Source organism: Hemitrygon akajei, chromosome 32, assembly GCF_048418815.1.
Source record: "Hemitrygon akajei chromosome 32, sHemAka1.3, whole genome shotgun sequence".
Lineage (NCBI taxonomy): Eukaryota > Metazoa > Chordata > Chondrichthyes > Myliobatiformes > Dasyatidae > Hemitrygon > Hemitrygon akajei.
In genome coordinates, this window is record NC_133155.1 from 36,164,078 (window position 1) to 36,185,950 (window position 21,873).

General features: G+C 45.0%; 1 protein-coding gene across 2 annotated transcripts in view; it reads left to right on the forward strand.

Annotated features, from left to right (window-relative positions):
- The window catches only part of trit1 (tRNA isopentenyltransferase 1), a 73,907-nt gene extending 65,821 nt beyond the window's left edge, over positions 1-8,086 (forward strand). For both annotated transcript variants that reach the window (XR_012096972.1, XR_012096970.1), the window contains one exon: positions 5,762-8,086. The gene's annotated coding sequence lies outside the window, so the exon portion shown is untranslated. The remainder of the gene's footprint in view (positions 1-5,761) is intronic.
- The last annotated feature ends 13,787 nt before the right edge of the window (positions 8,087-21,873 follow it).

Consider the following 21,873-nt stretch of genomic DNA (forward strand, 5'->3'; position numbering starts at 1 on the left):
ATACATAAAGTGTAAAAGAGATGTGAGTGGATATTGGATCGCTGGAAAATGATGATGGAGAGGTAGTAATGGGGGATAAGGAAATAGCGGATGGACCAGCAAGTATTTTGTAGAAATCTTCACTCTGGAAGGTGGAAGGAAAGACCAGTATTGTGGAAGTTCCAGGAGTCAGGTCATGAAGTGTGTGTGAAGTTACCATTACTTGGGAGAAGGTTCTTGGGAAACTGAAAGGTCAGAAGGTAGATAAGTCACCTGGACCAGATGGTCTACACCCAGGGTTCTGAAAGAAGTGGCTGAAGAGATTGTGGAGACATTGGTAATGATCTTTTGAGAATCACTAGATTCCAGAATGGTTCCAAAAGACTGTAAATTGCCAGTGTCACTCCACTCTTTGAGAAGGGAGAGAGGCAGAAGAAAGGAAATTATAGGCCAATTAGTGTGACTTTAATGGTTGGGAAGATGCTGGAGTCAGTTGTTAAGGATGTGATTTTGAGGCACTTGGAGGCACACAATTAAATAGGCTGTAGTCAGCGTGGTTTCCTCAAGGGAAAAACTTGCTTGACAAATCTGTTGGAACTTTTTGAAGAAATAACAAGCAGCATAGACAAAGGAAAATGGGTTGATGTTGGATTTTCAGAAGGCCTTTGACAAGGTGCCACTCATGAGACTGCTTAGCAATCTACAAGCCCATGGTATTACAGGAAAGTAGTATGGATGAAGCAGTGGTTGATTGGCAGGAGGCAAAGTGTGGGGGAAAAAAGAGCACTTTCTGGTTGGCTGCCAAATCATTGACATGTAAAAAAATAGGGACCGATTCTTTTTACATAATATGTCAATGATTTGGATGATGGAATTGGCTTTGTTGCAATGTTTGCAGAGAATATGAAGATAGGTGGAGGGGCAAATAGTTTTGTGGAAGTAGCAAGGTGACAGAAGGACAGACAAATTAGAAGAATGTGCAAAGAAATGGCCAATGGAATACAGTGTTGTGAAGTCATGCACTTTAGTAGAAGAAATGAAAGGGTTAACTATTTTGTAAATGGAGAGAAAAAAAAACTGAAGTCCAATGGGATCTGGGAGTCCTTGTGTAGGATTCTCTAAAGGTTAATTTACAGGTTGAGTCTGTGGTGAGGAAGGCAAATGCAATGTTAGCATTCACTTCAAGAGGACTAAAATATAAAAGCAAGGATGTAATGTTGAGACTTTATAAAGCACTGGCGAGGCCTCACTTGGAGTATTGTGAGCAGTTTTGGGCCCCTCATCTTGAAAGGATGTGCTGAAACTGGAACGGATTCAAAGGAGGTTCGTGAAAAGGATTGAATGTCTAGCCAGATGAAGAGCGTTTTTGATGGCTCTGGGCCTATACTCACTAGAATTCAGAAAAATGAGGGAATACCTCATTGAAACCTATCAAATGGTGAAAGACTTTGAAAGAGTGGTTGTGGAGATGATTTTTCCTGTGGTGGGAGAGTCTAGACCAGAGAACACAGAGAACAGATGGGCTTCCTTTTAGAACAGAGATGAGGAGGATTTTCTTTAGCCAGAAAGTGTTGAATCTGGAATTCATTGCCACAGGCAGCTTTGGAGGCCGAGTCTTTATGTATATTTAAGGCAGAGGTTGATAGCTTCTTGATTGGTCAGGGCATAAAGGGATATGGGTAGAAGGCAGGAGATTGGGGCTTGGAGGAAAATTGGATGAGCCATGATGAAATGGCAGAGCAGACTTGATGGGCCAAATGGCCTAATTCTGCTCCCATGTCTTGTGGTCTTGCGGAATAATGTAGATGAAATTGTAGCACAGTTACAGATGGTCATGTATGATTTTGTGGGCATCACTAAATCGTGGCTGAAAAAAGAATATGGCAGTGAGCTTAACACCCAGAGATACAAATTGTATCGAAAGGACAGACAGGTTCATAGAGGAAGTGGTGTGGCTGTGTTGGTAAAAACAAAATGAAATCAAATCATTAAAAAGAGGTGATATAGGGTCAGAAGGTGTTGAATAGTTGTGGGCATGGCTAAGAAACTTCAAGGGTATAAAGTCCATGATGGGAGTTGTCTACACACCCACAAACAGTAGAAACGATGTGCTCTACAAATTACAACGGGAAAATCCTGGGAACTATACACTGGTGAGTCTCACATTAGTTGCAGAGAAATTGCTGGAGAAAATCTTTAGGGATTGGATACATGAGCATTTGGAAACCCATGGCCTAATTAGAGAGAACCTGCATGGCTTGGTGCGTGGTACGTCATGACTTATCACCTTGTCAAAAAACTCAAGTTGTTGAGAGTGATTGATGAGGGTAGGGCAGTGCATGTCCTTGCATGGACTTTAGTAAGGCATTCGACAAAGTCCATCATGGGAGGCGAACTCAGAAGATTAAGAAGACCATAAGACGTAGGAGCAGTATTAGGCCATTTGGCCCATCGAGTCTGCTCTGCCATTCAATCAGTCTGATCCTTTTTTCCCCTCCTCAGCCCTATTCCCCAGCCTTCTCACCGTAACTTTTGATGCCATGTCCAATCAAGAACCTATCAATCCCTGGCCTTCGCAGCTGCCTGTGGTAACAATTTCCACAAATTCACCGCTGTCTGGCTAAATAAATTCTGCCGCATCTCTGTTTTAAATGGATGTCCCTCTATCTTTCTTCTGGCATACTGCTAGCATCTTCCACAGTAAAGGCTGATGTAAGATACTCATTTAGTTCATCTGCCTTCTCCTTGTCCCTTGTTATTATTTCACCGACCTCATTTTCCAGCAGTCCTATATCCAATTCATCTCTTTTATTGTTTATATAGTTGAAAAAGCTTTTACTATCCACTTTGATATTGTTTGCTAGTTTGCTTTCATATTTTATCTTTTCCGTTCTAATGATGCTTTTAGTTACTCTCTGTAGATTTTAAAAACTTCCCAATCCTCTGTCTTCTCACTAATTTTTGTTTTGTTGCATGTCCTCGCTTTTGCTTTTACAATAGCCTTGACGTCCCTTGTCAGCCATGGTTGTATATTTTGCCATTTGAGTATTTCTTCATTTTTGGAATACGTGTCCTGCACCTTCCTTATTTTTCCCAGAAACTCATGCCATTGCTGTGCTGTCATCCCTGCTCACATCTCCTTCCCATTTACTTTCGCCAGCTCCTCTCTCATACTGCTGTAATTTCCCTTACTCCACTGAAATACTGCTGTGTCATACTTTACTTTCTCCCTATCGAATTTATCACTCTCTCACCTAGAGGGGGTCAGTTGTGCTGTGAGGATTACATTCCTTGACTTCTCTAGTGCCTTTAACACCATCCAGCCCAAGATCTTAAGGCACAAACTAATGGAGATGGGAGTAGACTCTCACATGGTGGATTGGATAGTGGACTACTTGACAGATAGACCTCAGTATGTGCGGTTGGGAGACTGTAGGTCTGACACGGTGGTCAGCAGCACAGGGGCGCCGCAGGGAACCGTACTCTCTCCGGTCCTGTTCACCCTGTACACATCAGACTTCCAATATAACTCAGAGTCCTGCCATGTGCAGAAGTTCGCTGATGACACGGCCATAGTGGGGTGTGTCAGGAATGGACAGGAGGAGGAGTATAGGAAACTGATACAGGACTTTGTGATATGGTGCAACTCAAACTACCTGCGTCTCAATATCACCAAGACCAAGGAGATGGTGGTGGACTTTAGGAGATCTAGGCCCCATATGGAGCCAGTGATCATTAATGGAGAACGTGTGGAGTAGGTTAAGACCTACAAGTATCTGGGAGTACAGTTAGACGAGAAGCTTGACTGGACTGCCAACACAGATGCCTTGTGCAGGAAGGCACAGAGTCGAATGTACTTCCTAAGAAGGTTGGCGTCATTCAATGTCTGCAGTGAGATGCTGAAGATGTTCTATAGGTCAGTTGTGGAGAGCGCCCTCTTCTTTGTGGTGGCGTGTTGGGGAGGAAGCATTAAGAAGAGGGACGCCTCACGTCTTAATAAGCTGGTAAGGAAGGCGGGCTCTGTCGTGGGCAAAGTACTGGAGAGTTTAACATCGGTAGCTGAGCGAAGGGCGCTGAGTAGGCTACGGTCAATTATGGATAACTCTGAACATCCTCTACATAGCACCATCCAGAGACAGAGAAGCAGTTTCAGTGACAGGTTACTATTGATGCAATGCTCCTCAGACAGGATGAAGAGGTCAATACTCCCCAATGCCATTAGGCTTTACAATTCTACCTCCAGGACTTAAGAACTTTTTAAAAGCTATTATGTTTTTTGAGACGGTGATTTAGATGCATATCATATTTTTTTTTTACTGAGTTAAGTATTGTATGTAATTAGTTTTGCTACAGCAAGTGTATGGGACATTGGAAAAAAAAAGTTGAATTTCCCCATGGGGATGAATAAAGTATCTATCTATCTATCTATCTATCTATCTATCATATTGTGATCACTGGCTCCTAAGGGGTCTTTTATCGTACTCACTCTCTTGAGATCCATTTTCAATCAGATTTTCCCAATCGACCTGCAGGTTAAAATCTCCCATGAGTATCGTAACATTGGCCTTTTGACTTGCCTCTTCTATTTCCTGTTGTAATCTGTAGTCTACAACCCAGCTACTGTTGGGAGGCCTGTATATAACTGCCATCAATGTCCATTTACCCTTGGAGTTCCCTAACTCAACCCACGAGGATTCAATATCTTCTGATCCTATGTCACATCTTTCTCCTGATTTGATGCCATTCTTTACCAGCAGAGCTACGCCAACTCCTCTGCCTACCTTCCTATCCCTCCGATACAATGTGTAACCTTGGATATTCAGCTCCCAACTACAACCATCCTTCAGCCATGGTTCAGTGATGGCCACAACAGCATACCTAACAATCTGTAATAGTGCAACAAGTTCATCCACCTTGCATTGAGATGTGACACTCTGAGTGCTGTATTTGCTACCCTTTCTGATTTTGCATCCTTAATGTGCTGATACTCACCTGCAATTTTGTCCCATCATCTGCCTGCCCTTCCTGACAGTCTGACTGTACACTATCTTTGCTTTTTTTTTAACCATCTGTCCTATCCTGAGTCCCTTCACTCCAGTTCCCACCACCCTCCCCTACAGCTCTAACAAACCTGCCCGCACGAATATTGGTCCCACTCAGGTTCAGGTGCAACCTGTCACTTTTGAACAGGTTATACCTCCCCCAGAAGAGATTCCAGTGATCCAAGAACCTGAAGCCCTGCCCCCTGCACCAGATCCTCAGCCATGCATTTATCTGCCAAACCATCCTGTTTCTACCCTCACTAGCATGTGGCACAGATAGCAATCCAGTAATTGCTATCCTGGAGGTCCTGCTTCTTGGCCTTCTACCTAGCTCTCTAAATTCTCTCTTCAGGACCTCATTGCTTTTCCTTCCTATGTCATTGGTGTCTATATTTACCAAGATATCTGGCTCCCTCTCTAAAATGCTGTGGATGCGATCCAAAATGTCTCTGACCCTGGCACCCGGAGGGGCAACATAGCATCAAAAGTCCCATTCATGTCTACAGAATCTCCTGTCTGTTCTCCTCACTACTGAGTCTCCTATCACTACCACTCCTTTCTCTCTCTTTCCCTTCTACACATGGACCCATTCTCAGTGCCAGTAACCCAGCCTCCTTGGCAGTCCTGCAGGAGGTCAACCCCCACAACAGAATTCAAAACTGTATACTTAATCTTGAGGGGAATGGCCACAGGGGTGTTCTGTGCTAACTGTCTATTCACATTTCCATTTCTCCTGACAGTCACCCAGCTACTCGCCTCCTGCAACTTTGGGGTAACTACTTCCCTGTAACTCTGATCGATGATCTCCTCGCTCTCCCGTGGTTCGAAGGTCATCTACTACTGTCTTCAAGGAGCTGCAGCCGGATGCACTTCACGCAGATGTAGTTCCCTGGGAGACTCTGGGTCTCCAAGGACTCCGACATCCGGCATGAAGAACACACAATGGCTATTTACTACACTAAGCTCAGTAAGAGAAAGAAAGGAACCTCAGCAGAAAGTTACCCAGAGTCAATGCTTCTTCTGAGCCGAAACCTGACAATCCTTCTCCCAACAATGGCCACCCTGCTTGTCCCTTCTGTACTTTTATTTAATTCACTGTGCTCTGCTCCTGACTGGGCCTGCGGAATGTCCGAATGCCTGCAAGGCTCTACTTTTAAACAAAAGTCGCTGTCCTGCATGAAACCTCGTCGCTGTGCTTTGCTCCCTCTGCTGATTGGGCCTCCGGAATGGGATGGGTGGGGTCCGTGGAAAATTAGCAGTTTGGCTTGAGAACTGGCTCGTGCACAGAAAACAGAGGGTAGTGGTTTAAGGGACTGCTGCGAACTGGAGGTCTGTAATTAGTGGAGTTCCGTGGGGATTTGTGCTGGGACCTCTGCTCTCTGTAATGTATGAGATGATCCAGATGGAAATGTAGATGGGTGGGGGAGTTGGTAAGTTTGTGGATGTCTGTTGTCTGAGTGGACAGAGTCAGAGTGGTGATCTCGAAGGTTCTTCGAGATTCAGTGAAGAGGAGCTTCAGTCAGAGAAAGCAAAAAAAGAAAATTTCTTTCCCTTTATATCTGCTCAGTTAGGGCAGTAGAAATGGGAGGCAGCATAGTTGACTGCTCCTCTTGTGGGATGTGGGGAAAGTGGAGAGACCTACAAATGTGAGAAATGCATCCAGCTCTGGCTTCCAACAATCCACATTAAGGAGTTGGAGCTCAAACTGGATGAACTCTGGATCATTTGGGAGGCTGAAGGGGTGATAGCTAGGACATATAGAGAGGCAGTTACACTCAAGGTGCAGGACACAGGAAACTGGATGACAGGAAGGGGAAAGGGGTGAAGGAGCCAGTGCAGAGTATCCCTGTGGCCACCCCACTCAACAACAGGTATATCACTTTGAATACTGTTGGGGGGATGACCTAACAGAGGAAAGTCAGTGGTTGGGTCTCTGTGACTGAGAAGGGAAGTGGGGAGAAGAGGCACCCTGTGGTGATAGGGATTTGCTAGTTAGGGGAAGAGATGGGAGGTTCTTTGAGTGAGAATGAGATTTCCGAATGCTATGCTGCCTCCCAGTTGGCAGAGTCTTCTTCAATTATGTGAAGAACAAAAGGATGACAGGAGTGAAGGTAGGACCGATTAGAGTTAAAGGTGGGAAGATGTGCGTGGAGGTTGTGGAAGTGAGCAAGGTCCTCAATGAATACTTCTCTTCGGTATTCACCAATAAGAGGGAACTTGATGACAGTGAGGACAACATGAGTGAAGTTGATGTTCTGGAGCATGTTAATATTAAGGGAGAGGAGGTTCTGGAGTTGTTAAAATAGATTAGGATGGATAAGTCCCCAGGGCCTGACGGAATATTCCCCAGGCTGCTCCACGAGGTGAGGGAAGAGATTGCTGAGCCTCTGGCTAGGATCTTTATGTCCTTGTTGTCCACAGGAATGGTACCAGAGGATTGGAGGGAGCTGAATGTTGTCCCCTTGTTCAAAAAAGGAAGTAGGGATAGTTTGGGTAATTATAGACCAGTGAGCCTTATGTCTGTGGTGGGAAAGCTGTTGGAAAAGATTCTTAAAGATAGGATCTATGGGCATTTAGAGAATCGTGGTCTGATCAGGGACAGTCAGCATGGCTTTGTGAAGGGCAGATCGTGTCTAACAAGCCTGATAGAATTCTTTGAGGAGGTGACCAGGCATATAGATGAGGGTAGTGCAGTGGATGTGATCTACATGGATTTTAGTAAGATTTGACAAGATTCCACACGGTAGGTTTATTCAGAAAGTCAGAAGGCATGGGATCCAGGGAAGTTTAGCCAGGTGGGTTCAGAATTAGCTTGCCTGCAGAAGGCAGAGGGTCGTGGTGGAGGGAGTACATTTGGATTGGAGGGTTGTGACTAGTGGTGTCCCACAAGGATCGGTTCTGGGACCTCTACTTTTTGTGATTTTTTATTAACTACCTGGATGTGGGGGTAGAAGTGTGGGTTGGCAAGTTTGCAGACGACACAAAGGTTGGTGGTGTTGTCGATAGTGTAGAGGATTGTTGAAGATTGCAGAGAGACATTGATAGGATGCAGAAGTGGGCTGAGAAGTGGCAGATGGAGTTCAACCCGGAGAAGTGTGAGGTGGTACACTTTGGAAGGACAAACTCCAAGGCAGAGTACAAAGTAAATGGCAGGATACTTGGTAGTGTGGAGGGATCTGGGGGTACATGCCCACAGATCCATGAAAGTTGCCTCACAGGTAGATTGGGTAGTTAAGAAAGCTTATGGTCTGTTTACTTTCATCAGTCGAGGGATAGAGTTTAAGAGTTGCAGGGTAATGATGCAGCTCTACAAAACTCTGGTTCAGCCACACTTGGAGTACTGTGTCCAGTTCTGGTCGCCTCACTATAGGAAGGATGTGGAAGCATTGGAAAGGGTACAGAGGAGATTTACCAGGATGCTGCCTGGTTTAGAGAGTATGGGTTATGATCAGAGATTAAGGGAGCTAGGGCTTTACCCTTTGGAGAGAGGAGACATGATATAGGTGTACAAGATATTAAGAGGAATAGATAGAGTGGATAGCCAGCACCTCTTCCCCAGGGCACCACTGCTCAGTACAAGAGGACATGGCTTTAAGGTAAGGGGTGGGAAGTTCAAAGGGGATATTAGAGAAAGGTTTTTCACTCAGAGAGTGGTTGGTGCGTGGAATGCACTGCTTGAGTCTGCGGTGGAGGCAAATACACTAGTGAAGTTTAAGAGACTACGAGACAGGTATATGGAGGAATTTAAGGTGGGGAGTTATGAGGGAGGCAGGGCTTAAGAGTCAGCACAGCATTGTGGGCCGAAGGGCCTGTACTGTGCTGTACTATTCCATGTTCTATGTTATTCTATGTCTGGGACATTATTGATCGAGTCCTCAATATTCTTATGTGGGAGGGTGAAGAACAAGAGGTTGTGGTTTATGTAGGTACCGATGACATGGGTAGGACGAGTGACGAGGTTCTTCATAGGGAGTTCAGGGAGCTGGGTGCTAAGTTAAAGGGGAGGACTCCCAGAATTTGATGTCAGGATTGCTCCCCGTGCCATGTGCTAGTGAGGCCGGAACTCGTAAGATTGTGCAGTTTAACACATGGCTAAGGAGTTGGTGTAGGAGAGAGGGCATAAGATGTTTGGATCATTGGGCTCTCTTCCAGGAAACGTGGGACCTGTACAGAAGGGAACTGTTTGCACCTGAAATGGAGGGGAACTAATAACCCCGTGGGAAATTTTGTTAATGCTGCATGGGGGGTTTAAACTAGGCTGGCAGTGGGATGGGAACTAGAGTGCCAGAATAGATGGTGGAGAGGTTGTGGAGGCAAATGTTGGTAAGACCTCAAAGTCAGGAATCAAAAGGTTGTGTGTGGAAGAAAAATATTCCACACATTGGAATATTTTCCACACAAGAAAAACATTGTGACGAATGTTAAGGGGTTAATGACCTTCTAGTATGTGAATTCAAAGTCTCTAATCACTTACCTGCGACTAATGTACACTGTGACTGGAATGTGCTTTGTAGATGGGATGTGAAAATAACTATGTCTGTGCTTCCTTGTTCTAAGAATCATCACATGCCTGCGCTTGGGAAGGTCTGAGTACTAACACTTAAGAAAATGTATAACCGCTCAAGGACATATAGTGCAACTTTGCTATTCTAACGAGTTGTAGTTGAAGTTCCCTCCTTTTTCAGATTGAAGTGCTTCTTGTCACGTACACCTGGGGTATAAATAAGAGTGTAATCCATTGTTGAGCAGAGTCTCAGAACTCCGCTTTCGGAGTCTGGGCTCTCCATGATATCATGTAATAAAACCCCTTCGTCTGAAACAATTCTCTGAGTCGGCCTGATCTATTCTGTCTGCTGCTCCTGAGATTTTTTTCCCACAACATTGAGCATGGTGTGACTAGTGTCCTGAGCTGTGTATATTTCAATGCCAGAAGTATCGTGAGGATCTGTAAAAAGATTGCAGACTGTTGCAAGAAACATAGGCGTGCTATAGTATGTGATTTTAACTTTCCACATACTGACTGGGAATCCAATTCTGTAAAAGGACTAAATGGGATAGAATGTGTCAGATGTGTTCAGGGAAATTTCCTTCATCAGTTTGTAGGAGTTCCAACAAGGGTGTGTATGATACTGGATCAACTATTAGGGAATGAGGCAGGACAGCTGACAGAAGTTTGTGTAGGGAAACATTTTGCATTCAGTGACCACAATGCCAATAGTTTCAAAGTAAATATGCAAACAGATAGGTCTGGCCCACAACTTGAGATTCTAAATTGGAGAAAAGCTGATTTTGATGGTACAAAGCCTGTATGTGCCTGTCAGAATAAAAGGTAAAGATAACAAGTGAAGGGAACCTTGGTTTTCAAGAGAGATTGAGGCCCTGGTTAAGAAAACAAGGGGTGCATTGCAGGTATAGGCAGATAGGATCAAATGAGGTGCTTATGAAGTACAAGAAATACAAGGGAACACTTCAGAAAGAAAACAGGAAGGCTGAAAGAAGGTATGACGTTGCTCTAGCAGACAAGGTGAAGGGGGAATCTGAAGGGATTCTGCAGATATGTGAAAGGTAAAAATATTGCTGAGGACAACATTGGTCCTCTGGAGGGCCAGACTGGTCATCGTTATGTGAAGTCAAAACAGAGGGGGGATCTGAAACAAATTCGTTGCATCTGTATTTCCTTGGGAGACCGATAACAGAGTCTATAGAAATGAGGCAAAGCAGCATCAACTTATGGGCCCTGTACAGATTACAAAGGAAGAGGTGTTTGCTACCCTGAGACAAGTCAGGGTGGATTAATCCCCATGGACTGACAGAGTGTACCCTTGGACTATGGGAGGCAAGTGCAGAAATTCCTGTGGCCCTAGAAGAGAGATTAAAATATCCTTCACGACAGGAGAGGTACCGGTGGATTGGAGGATAGCTAATGTTATTCTGCTGCTTAAAAAAGGCTCTGAACATAAACCAGGGAATTGTAGGCTGCTGAGTTTGGCATCAGTTGTGGGAAAGCTATTGGAAGGTATTCTAAGGGACCGGATATAGAAGTATTTGGATAGACAAGGAATGATCAAGGATATTAAGCATATCCAACCAATCTTAGCGAGTTTTTTGAGGAAATTACCAGGAAAGTGGATGAAGGCAAAGCAGTAGATGGTGTCTCCGTGGACTTTAGTAAGGCATTTGAAAAGGTCCTGCATGGGAGGCTGGTCAAGAAGGTTCAGTCGCTCAGCATTCAGGATGAGGTAGTAAATTGAATTAGACATTGTCTTTGTTGGAGAAACCAGAGAGCTGTAGTAGAGGGCTGCCTCTCTGACTAGAGGCCTGTAACTAATGATGTGCTGCAGGGATCGGTGCTGCATCCTTTGTTGTTTGTCATCTATACCAATGATCTGGATGATAATAGGACCGTAGGACAGGCGCAGAATTAGGCCATTCAGCCCATCGAGTCTGCTCCGCCATTCTGTTGTATCTGATCCCGGACCCACTCAGCCCCATTCACACTTGCCTTCTCGCCATATCCTTTGATGTCCTGAGGTTGTGCCCTCTGGTTCTGGACACCCCCACCACAGGAAACATCCTCTCTACATCCACCTTATCTAGTCCATTCCACATTCAGTAGGTTTCAATGAGACACCCCTGCATTCTTCTAAAGTCCAGTGACTACAGACACCAGGTTGCCCAACGCTCCTTATATGTTAACCCTTTCATTCCTGGAATTATCTTCATGAACCTCCTCTAGACTCTCTCCAACGACAGCACACCCTTTCTGAGATATGGGGCCTAAAACTGTTGACAATAATTCAAGTGCAGCCTGACTAGTGTCCTATAAAGCCTCAGCATTATCTCCTTGTTTTTATATTCTATTCCCCTTGAAATGAATATCAGCATTGTATTTGCCTTCTTTACCACAGACTCGAGCTGTAACTTAACCTTCTGGGAGTCCTGCACGAGGACTCCCAAGTCCCTCTGCACCTCTGATGTTTGAATTTTCTCCACATTTAGATAATAATCTGCAGATCTGTTCCTTTTACTAAAATGCATTATTATGCATTTCCCAACACTGTATTCCATCTGCCACTTTTTTGCCCATTCTTCTGAAACCCCCGGTTTCTTTTTCCGGTCCCGCTAAACTCAAGAGATTGAGACAGCTGTGCCACCCCAAACCCTGGTTTGTGTGGATGCTGTGTAATTTGCTGCACTGTTACAAATTAGTGCCACGAAATAACAGACAGTACACACATACAATTAAAGGAATCGTATTTATGAATCTTAACTAAAGGGTTCGTAAAGAAGAACAAAAAGAAAAGGGCCCGTTTTAATTAAACAAAGTTGGAGCTCATCTCGAACTTCTCCGTCACTCACTCGCTGGCCCCCCAACTTCCAAATGTCGTTTGCAATCCATCTCGAACAAAAGGGTTTCCCACCGGATCGTATCATACAACCAGTCCTCCCCAGCCTCTTCTTTCTTCATCTCCCACCGACAAAAGCCCCAAGACCAACCTTATTGTCCCTCACCAAGAAAACCTCCCCCTTATTGGATGGCACAGATTCCACATCATCCCTCATCTTCAACAATAACCCAAACAGGCTGAAGGCAGAACAGACTGCTCTGACAAAACTGCTAAATGAAATTCCTACAGCATAACAGTAAAGATGTGAACCAGGGCATTACACTTCCAATTTGTCTAAGTCCTTCTGCAATCGCATTGCTTCCCCAGCACTACCTACCCCTCCACTTATCTTCATATCATCTGCAAACTTTGCCACAAAGCCATCAATTTCATTATCCAAATTATTGACAAACAATATGAAAAACAGTGGTCCCCAGTAGTCATTGGCAGCCAACCAGAAAAGGTCCCCTTTATTCCCACTTGCTGCCTCCTGTCTGTCAGACATTCCTCTGTCCATGTCAGTATCTTTCTTGTAATGCCACAAGGTTTTATCTTGTTAAGCACCCTCATGTGTGGCACCTTATCAAATGCCTTCTGAAAACCCAAGAATATGACATCCACTGCCTCTCCTTTGTCCACCCTGCTTATTACTTCCTCAAAGAACTCTAACAGATTTGTCAGGGAAGATTTCCCTTCACAGAAACCATGCTGACTTTGACTTATTATATCATTAGTCTCCAAGTACCCCAAAACCTCATCCTTAATAATAGACTCCAACACTCTCCCAACCACTGAGGTTAGGCTAACTGGCCTATAATTTCCTTTCTTTTGCCTTCCTCCCTTCTTAAAGAGTGGAGAGACATTTGCAATTTTCCAGTCCTCTGGAATCATGCCAGAATCAAGTGATTCTTGAAAGACCATGACCAATGCATCCGATATCTCTTCAGCAACCTCTCTCAGGATTCTGGGATGTAGTCCATCTTGTCCAGGTGACTTAGCCACCTTCAGACCTTTGAGTTTGTCTAGCATATTTTCCTTTGTAATAGTAATGGCACTCACTGCTGCTTCCTGACACTTTCAGACCTCTGGCACACTGCTAGTGTCTTCCACAGTGAAGAATGTAACAAAATACTTATTAATTTCATCTGCCATTTCTTTACCCCTCATTACTACCTCACCAGCTTCATTTTCTAGTGGTCCAGTGTCAACTCTCACCTCCTTTTACTCTTTATTAACTGAGAAAACTTTTAGTGTCCTGCTTTATACTATTAAATTGTTTGTCCTCATATTTCATCTTTTCTCTTATGGCATTTCTAGTTACCTTTTGTTGGATTTTAAAACCTTCCCAATCATCCAACTTCCCGCTTACTTTTGCTATGCTATATGCCCTTTCCTTGGCTTTTATGTGTTCCTTAAATTCCCTTATCAGCCTCAGTTGCCTACCCCTGCCATTTGAGAACAACTTCTTCTCTAGGACATATCTATTCTGTGCATTGTGAACTATTCCCAGAAACTTCAGCCACCTCTGCTTTGCTGTCATCCCCACCAGTATCCTCCTCCAATCCTCTGGGCAAGCTCCTCTCTCATGCTCTGTAATTCCCTTTATTCCATTGCAATACTGATAGATCGGACGTGTTTTTCCCTCTCAACTTGCAGTTGGAATTCAATCATATTATGATCACTGTTTCCTAAAGGTTCCTTTACCTTAAACTCCCTAATAAAATCTGGATTATTACACAACACTCAATCTAAGATACCCTTTCCCCTAGTAGGCTCAAGCACAAGCTGCCCTAAAAAGCCATCTCATAGGCATTCAACAAATTCCCTCTCTTGCCATCCAAAACCAACCCGATTTTCCAAATCACCTTGCATATTGAAGCCCCCCCCCCCATTACAATTGTGACATTACCCTTATTACATGCCCTTTCCAGCTCCCTTTGCAATCTCAACTCCACATCTTGGCTACTATTTGGAGGCCTGTATATGATTCCCATAATGTTTTTTATTACCCTTGCAGTTTCTTAACTCCACCCATGATGATACAACATTCTTTGACCCTATGTCCCCTCTTTCTAAAGATGTAGTTCCATCTCTTACCAACAGAGCCACACCACTGCCTATTCTTTACTGCCTGTCCATTCGATACAAAGTATATCCTTTGACATTAAGCTCCCAACTAAGCCCTTTTAGCCACAACTCTGTGATTTCCACAATGTCATACCGACCAATTTCCAAATGCGCCACCAGTTCATCCACCTTATTCTGAATACTACTTGCATTTAAATACAGCACCTTCAGTTCTGCATTCTTTGTCCTTTTGAATATTGCCTCTATGGTACAATATAACTCTTTGCTCTGTCTGTATTTGTATCCAATCATTGGCTTACCCTTCCTTGTATTCATGTTACACCCATCATCTACTTGTAAACCTGTTGGCTCATCCTCAGCTCTATCATACTGGTTCCCATCCCCCTGCCATATTAGTTTAATTCACTCCCAACAGCTGTAGTAAACCTACCTGTATGAATGTTGGTCCCCCTCAGATTCAACTGCAAACCATCCCTTTTGTACAGGTCCCAGGAGAGTTTCCAATGATCCAAATATCTGAATCCCTGCCCCTTGCTCCAGTTCCTCACTCTATTCCTATCCTCACTGTCACGTGACACAGACAGTAACCCCAAGATTACTACCTCAAGGTCCTGCTTCTCAGCTTCCTTCCTAACTCCCTGTGGTCTGTTTTCAGGATCTCCTCCCTTTTCCTACCAATGTAGTTACCAATATGTTCCATGACTTCTGGCTCCTGACCCTCCCTTTCCAGGGTATTGTGGAAGAACATCACGAACCCTGGCACCTGGAAAGCAAACTACCAGCTGTGTTTCCTTCTCACATCCATAGAATCGCCTATCTGTCCCACCAACTGTAGAGTCTCTTATTACTGCTCACCCTTCTGAGCCACAGGGCCAGACTCAGTACCAGAGGCATGGCTGCTGTTGCTTCCTCCAAGTAGACTATCCCCCCACAACAGTAATCAAAATGGAGTGCAGATTGTTGAGGGGTGCTCTCCACTATCTGATGTTCTCCCTTCCCTCTCCTGACTGTCACCTATTTATCAGTCTCCTGTAGCCTTGAGATGACTACCTCCCTGTAGCTCCTGTCTATCACCTCCTCACTGTCCCTAATAAGCCTAAGGTCATCGAGCTGCAGCTCCAGTTCCCTAAAGGGCTACGTCTCGATGCACCTGGTGCAGATGTGGCCATCGGAGAGGCAAGTAGTCTCCACGAAATCCCACATCTGACACCCAGCACAGAACACTGGCCCTGCAGACATATCCCCTATTCCTTCAAGAGTTTAATAAGAAAAAGAAATAAAAAATAAACATACCTACTTACCTTGCCTCTGCCTGATCTCGTTGAAGCCTGTTGAGTCAAAGCCTTACCACTCTGACTCAGACCACTCCGACAGTGACCGCTCCATTAGACGGTACCCTTCTTTAATGGAGACTGGGTTTTTCAAGCTCCACTCCAGACTTGCACGGGAATGCTTCTATTGTCTCTGTGCCACTTTCCAATCAGAGACTCCCCCTGAAAACTAACTATTTTTTAAACTCCGCTCCAAACTTGCGTGGGAACACTTCTGCACCTGCGCCACTTTCCAATAATGTTGTCAATTGGTTCAGCAATTTTACGGATGACAGCAAGATTGAGGGTGTAATGGACATTGAAGAGGGCCATCATGGCTTGCAGAGAGATCTGCATCAGCTAGAAGAATGGGCTGAAAAATGGCAAATGAAATTTAATGCAGACAAATGCGAGGTTTTGCATTTCAGTATGACCAAGCAGGGTAGATTTCACACAGTGAATGGTAGGGCACTGAGGAGTGTGGTAGAATGAAGCTATCTGGAATACAAGACCATAATTCATTGAAAGTGGAGTCACGGGTAGCTAGGGTTGTAAAGAAAACTTTTGGCATATTGGCCTTCATAAATCAATGTATTGAGTAAAGAAAATGGAATGTTATGTTGAAGTTGTATAAGACTCTGGTGAGGCCTAATTTGGAGTATTGTGATCACAAACAAGAGAAAATCTGCAGATGCTGGAAATCTGAACAACACACACAGAATACTGGAGGGACTCAGCAGGCCAGGCAACATCTATGGAAAAGAGTACAGTCGACTTTTCGGTCTGAAACCCTTCTACAGGACTGGAGAGAAAAAGCTGAGGAGTAGATTTAAAAGGTGGGGCGAGGGCAGAGAGAAAAACAAGGTGATAGGTGAAACTTGGAGGGGGATGGATGAAGCAAAGAGCTAGGAAGTTGATTGGTGAAAGAGACAGAAGGCCAGGTAAGAAAGAAAAGGGTGGAGGAGATGGGTGGGCAAGGAGAGTAGGTGAGAGAGGGAAAAGGGGACGGGAAATCATGAAGGAGAGGTGGGGTGGGGGGGGCATTATTAGAAGTTCTAGAAATCGATGTTCATGCCATCAGGTTGGAGTCTACCCAAATGGAATATAAGGTGCTGTTCTTCCAACCTAAGTGTGGCCTCATCATGACAATGGAGGAGGCCATGGATAGATATACCAGAATAGGAATGGGAAGTGGAATTAAAATGGGTGGCCACTGGGAGATCCCTCTTTTTCTGGCAGACGGAGCATAGGTGCTCGGCAAAATGGTCTCCCAATCTACGTCAGGTCTCACCAATATACAGGAGGCCACACCGGGAGCATCAGACACAGCATATGATCCCAACAGACTCACAGGTGAAGTGTCACCTCACCTGGAAGGACTGTTTACAACCCTAAATGATAGTGAGGGAGGAGGGGTAGGGGCAGGTATAGCACTTGTTCTGCTTCCAAGGATAAGTGCCAGGAGGGAGATCAGTGGAGCAAGATGAATGGACAAGGGAGTCATATAGGGAGCGATCCTTGTGGAAAGCAGAAAGTTGTGTGCAGTTTTGGTCACCTATCTACAGGAAATAGGATTGAAAGATTGCAGAGAAAATTTACAGGGATGTTGCCAGGTCTGGAGAACATGAGTCATATGGAAAAATTGAATAGATTTGGACTGTATTCTTTAGAATGTAGGCAATTTGATAGAAGTATACAAAATGATGACAGGTATAAATAGGGTATGTGCAAGCAGGTCTTTCCCACTGAGGTTGGGTGGGAATACAACCAGAGGGCATGGGTTAAGGGTAAAAGGTGAGGAATACGGGAAAACTTCTTCACTCAGAGGGTTGTGAGTGCGGGATGAGCTGCCAGCACAAGTGGTGATTGTGAACTTGATTCCAAATTTGAAGAGAAGTTTGGATGTGATAAGGAGGGCTATGGTCCCGGAGCAGGGCAATGGGAATAGGTAGTTTTAATGTTTTCACCATGGACTAAATGGGCTGAAGGGCCTGTTTATGTTCTGTGCTTCCCTATGGCTCTATGATACCAAGATTGGTAGAGTTGTGGAGAGTGTAGAAGACTGGCAAAGAACACAGCATGATGTAGAACAGTTGCAGATATGGGCTGAGAAATGGCAGATCGAGTTTAACCCAGATAAATCTGAGGTTATGTGCCTCGGTAGGGCAGATACAAGGAGACAGTACTCTTTTCAGGGCAAGATCTTTAACAGTGTTGCTGAGCAGAGAGATCTTGGGATCCAAGTTCATAGCTCCTTGAAAGTGGCTACACAGTTGGATAAGGTGGTTAAGAAGGCTTATAGAATGCTTGCATTTACTAGGCAAGGCATTGAGTCCAAAAGTCAGAAAGTTATGTTGCAACTTTCTCAAACTCTGGTTAGGCCTCATCTGGAGTATTGTGCACAGTTCTGGTTGCCCAGAAGGAAGGATGATGAGGTTTTGGAGAGGATGGACAAGAGTTTTACCAGGATGCTGCCTGGTTTAGAGAGCATGTGCTATATGAGAGGCTGGATAAACTTGCGTTGTTTTCTCTGGAGCATCAGAGGCTGAGGGGAGATCTGACAGAGGTTTATATTATGAGAGGCAGAGATAGAGTGGACAGGGAGTACTTGTTTCCCAGGGTTGTAGTGTCTAATTTCAACACCCATTGAAGGTGAGAGGGGTAAGTTTTTTTACTCAGTGAGTGGTGAATGCCTGGACTGTGCTGCCTAGTATGGTGGCTGAGACAATCCATTAGAGGCTCTTAAGAAACGTTTGGATAGGCACATGAATGTAAGGAAGATGGAGGGATATGGACATGGGTAGGTGAAGGTTTTTGATTTGGGTTTTAGCTATTATGACACAACACTGGGCTGAAAGGCTTGTTCTGTGCTGTACTCTTCTGTGTTCTAGATATTTATTGCCTATTTATTATTATTATTTTGCTTCTTGTACTTGCACAGTTTGGTGTAATTTGCATGTTGGTTGGGGATTGTCCTTCATTCATTGTATTGTGTTTCTTGTATTCTTTATGAATAACTGCAAGAAAATGACTCTCAGGGTTGTACATGGTGACGTATATGCACTTTGATAATAAATTCACTTTGAACTTGAACACCTTCAGGTCCATGAACAGATATTACCCGACAATGTCAAATCCTGAATTGATTCCACAACCAATGGACTCTCTTTCAAGGACTTCGACAATTCACGTCCTCAATATTATTTATTTATTTATTTATTTATCACAGTTTATCGTCTTTTGCTCATTGATTGCTTGTTAGTCTTTGTAGTTTCTCATTTATTCTATTGTATTTGTTTTCCTGTGAATGCCTGCAAGACAATGTATCTTGAGATAGTATATGGAGATATAGACATAGTTTGATAAAAACATTCTTTGAACGCTGAATGAACTGCTGTGTGTGCTCAGTGTTGTAGGAGTTGCTTTAGAAACAATAGAATTGATGGCAGGAATGGGGCTTATCTACTGCAAGGAAGGGTACGGCTTTGCTTAAATTGAACTCCCTCAAAGTTCCTTCAGAACCTTTGATTGCACAATGAGATGTTTGTAGTTTATTATAGCTCAACTTTCTGTGTAACAATATGTGGAATGCCTGCTCCCAACTCAGCTGATGTAATAAGGCTGCAGTGTAAAAGGTGATCTGGGTCTCGCAGCCGATGCTGCGGGAACAGGTCACACTGCATACTGCAATCTCTGCAGGTTCCACTCACACAAAACCCTACTCTCCACATATTCCCACTTCACTCTGCTCTGCACACTTTGCAGTCTATGTGCTGTATTGTTACAGTTCCAGTTCACACAGCCCGAGGTAACTCTGCTGTCTATGTGGTCCCTGTACACTGCACTCCCCACCATTCCTGATCACTCAGTAAGCTACACTTTCTGTTGTCTCAGCTCACCTTTTGCAGTCATAGGTCACTCTGAATTCCAGCTCAACGTGCACTCTGCACTGCTCGAACTGACTCTGCACTGTACGGTTCCAGCTCACTTCACGGACCGTAGACCCAGCTCACTCTACACGTTTCCAGCTCACACTCTACTCTATGCAGTAACCGATCCCTGTACTCCACAGTCCCAGCTCACTCTGCAGATTCTGCACTAGGCTCCCTGCTCACTCTCTGCACTGTTTAGAGTCCCAGTCCTGCCCAATTCCAGCCCACTCGACACACTCCAGTCTTCAGTCCCAGCTCACTTTGACCCTTCACTCTGCAGAGCCCCAGCTCACTCTGACCCTTGACCCCTCCACTGGTCCCCATCTCTCATTGTAACTCAGGGGTTCCCAACCTGGGACTCCTTCCTTAATGGTATTGGTCCATGGCATTAAAAAAAACATTGGGAACCTCTGCTAACTTACAGCAACTTCTCTTGTCTCCCAGTTCTGATGAAGGAACTGTGACCTGAGCATGAACTCTGCTGCCTGACGAGCCGACTAACTCTGGCATTTTGTTTTCACTGACAGTATTCGGAGAACTCAGTTCCAGTCTGGTGGGGAGAATTATTCAATCAGGGGAAGAGCGGGAGCAAGCTGTTCAATGTTTTGTGGTCATGGTCATATGTAACATAAGGGTCTTATGGATACCATTGGGCGAGGCTATACTATCCCAGTGGAGGTTATCTGCTGATTCACAATAGCATTTGAGGCAGGTGGTTGGGAATATTCACACAAACCTGTTCTCAAGTGTTGTTACAATCGTCACAGACCTGGGGTAATGAAACAGTCACGCCGGGCACAATTCCAATCAAAGGCTGAAGTTTGTTCCTTCAGGAGTGAAGGGCTCATCAGATGTTAAGGCCCTACAGTCACGGCCTCTTCCTCTGTTTGCCTAACAGTGTGTTGAAGGTCACAAGTGGAACCATGGGGATTTTTCATGAGGCCATCAGTAACAAGGAAAATCTGATGAAAATCAACACTGCTCACCCACAGGGCTTCACACAAGCCATCCGTTCTGCCAGCTGCTTTCTCATCAGCCAAAACACCTTTTACAATTCAGCTGTTAAATCCACCCAGTGGCAGAGTCATATAACCCATAAACAGGCCCTTTGGCCCATTGTCTGCCCCATCAGGCACTCATTTACTCCAATCCTACATCAATCCCATCGCTTACTCTCGCCACATTCTCAGCTGTTTAAGGTCACTCACACTGAGTTCCGGGTGTATTGTTTTAAGGTCAAAGGGGTTGGTGCAGAATCCCATTTTGCATTTGAGTTGGTGACAGGGAGAGGGTGAGTGAGTAACTGTGGGTCCACTTCATGCACCCTCCACTTCCTTCGGAGCCGACCCACATGTGGACAAACTGGCGAGCTCACTGACTGGTGCTGACAAATTTGTCCTTTTACCTGTTTCATCAGGAAGGTTGCAACGGGCCAGAGCTAACCCTCTCCTTTCCACAGGCTGGGCCACACTCTGTAACCCTCTCCTTTCCACAGGCTGATCCACACTCTGTAACCCTCTCCTTTCCACAGGCTGGGCCACACTCTGTAACCCTCTCCTTTCCACAGGCTGGGCCACACTCTGTAACCCTCTCCTTTCCACAGGCTGGGCCACACCCTCTCCTTTCCACAGGCTGGGCCACACTCTGTAATCCTCTCCTTTCCACAGGCTGGGCCACACTCTGTAACCCTCTCCTTTCCACAGGCTGGGCCACACTCTGTAACCCTCTCCTTTCCACAGGCTGGGCCACACTCTGTAACCCTCTCCTTTCCACAGGCTGGGCCACACTCTGTAACCCTCTCCTTTCCACAGGCTGGGCCACACTCTGTAAACCTCTCCTTTCCACAGGCTGGGCCACACTCTAACCCTCTCCTTTCCACAGGCTGGGCCACACTCTGTAACCCTCTCCTTTCCACGGGCTGGGCCACACTCTGTAACCCTCTCCTTTCCACAGGCTGGGCCACACTCTGTAACCCTCTCCTTTCCACAGGCTGGGCCACACTCTGTAACCCTCTCCTTTCCACAGGCTGGGCCACACTCTGTAACCCTCTCCTTTCCACAGGCTGGGCCACACTCTGTAAACCTCTCCTTTCCACAGGCTGGGCCACACTCTAACCCTCTCCTTTCCACAGGCT